This window comes from Arachis ipaensis, chromosome B08, assembly GCF_000816755.2.
Source record: "Arachis ipaensis cultivar K30076 chromosome B08, Araip1.1, whole genome shotgun sequence".
NCBI lineage: Eukaryota > Viridiplantae > Streptophyta > Magnoliopsida > Fabales > Fabaceae > Arachis > Arachis ipaensis.
In genome coordinates this window covers 5,481,104-5,482,008 of record NC_029792.2, presented here as the reverse complement: position 1 = coordinate 5,482,008, position 905 = coordinate 5,481,104, and positions in this window count along the sequence as shown.

Here is a 905-nt window from a genome sequence, read left to right as displayed (position 1 = left end):
ATATTCATAAATATAATAAAATATAAATATATAAAAATGTTTATATTTTATTTTGTTATAAGGGTATTAATGTAATTTTATATTATTATAATTTTCTTTCTTCTCACTTTTCTTCTTATCTAAACAAAAGAAATTTTTCTTTCTATTTTCTTTTCATTCATTTTCTCCTCATCCAAACAACACATAAATAATTCTACTTTTCTTTTTATTTTCTTTCCTCCCATTTTTTTCCTCTTATTTTCTTTCCTTCTATTTTCTTTCCTATATCCAAACAAAGCCTTAGTATTACTAGTAGTGAACCGTGCACTTGCACGGTTTTAAACAAATCCTTTTTTTTTAATTTAAAGAATAACTATAGTATTATTATAATCAATTTGTATTTTGTAGGTAGTAAATCTAATCAATGTTCAAATAGTATCGTTCCAATTCACTCTTTTATAAAAATTAGTTAAACCAAATTAGAGATATTTAACTTTTGTAATTCAAGGAGGAGGGAGAATTCATCTTTTGTATATATACTATTAGGTCAATTCTATGGTGTCTATGATTTGATGTTTAAATTTTGTCTAACTTTCTTTTTGTAGTAGGTTTTGAATTTTTTAAAATTATTTATTTTTATATCTCTTAAATCAAATATTGATTTTTAACTCTTTTTAGTAAATAGGCACCACCTTTTAGATACGACACCATAGCATTCACCATATTATTATATCCGAGTAAAATATTTTTCACATAATAGAAACAACAATATAATTAAACTTATTTAAACTATTGTCCTTTTTTAAGATAACTTTAATCCTTTTTACTATTTCAAAGTATTTAAAAAAATTGAAAAAAAAACATAATTTTTGAAACGGGCAAAATAAATATCTTAATATCTTTACACAATAATTTGACTATTTTTT